The following is a 327-nucleotide window of genomic DNA, read 5'->3' as shown; positions in this document are numbered from 1 at the left end:
GTTCGAGTCACGCGTATCAGATTTCAGTTCATCATTGCATCGGGGTGCCCTCGCTGGAGGACGAGTTAAACGATTTTGGGAAATCGAGGAGTCTCTCAGTCGTGCATTCGCGACATCCGAGGACGCAATCTGCGAAAAACACTTTCTCGACACGTACTCGCGCTCTGAAACGGGACGATACATAGTACGTCTCCCGTTTAAAACGGGTCCTCCAATCACTATCGGCGATTCTCGCGTTCGCGCAGAAAAACAGCTCAATTCTCTCGTTCGGCGATTGCAATCGCAGCCTGCCACGCATCAAGAGTATCGGGCATTCTTAACGGAATA

This window comes from Odontomachus brunneus, unplaced genomic scaffold, assembly GCF_010583005.1.
Source record: "Odontomachus brunneus isolate Ranch 3 - 2012 unplaced genomic scaffold, Obru_v1 Obru_scaffold_280, whole genome shotgun sequence".
Classification (NCBI taxonomy): domain Eukaryota; kingdom Metazoa; phylum Arthropoda; class Insecta; order Hymenoptera; family Formicidae; genus Odontomachus; species Odontomachus brunneus.
Note: the sequence above shows the minus strand (reverse complement) of the source record.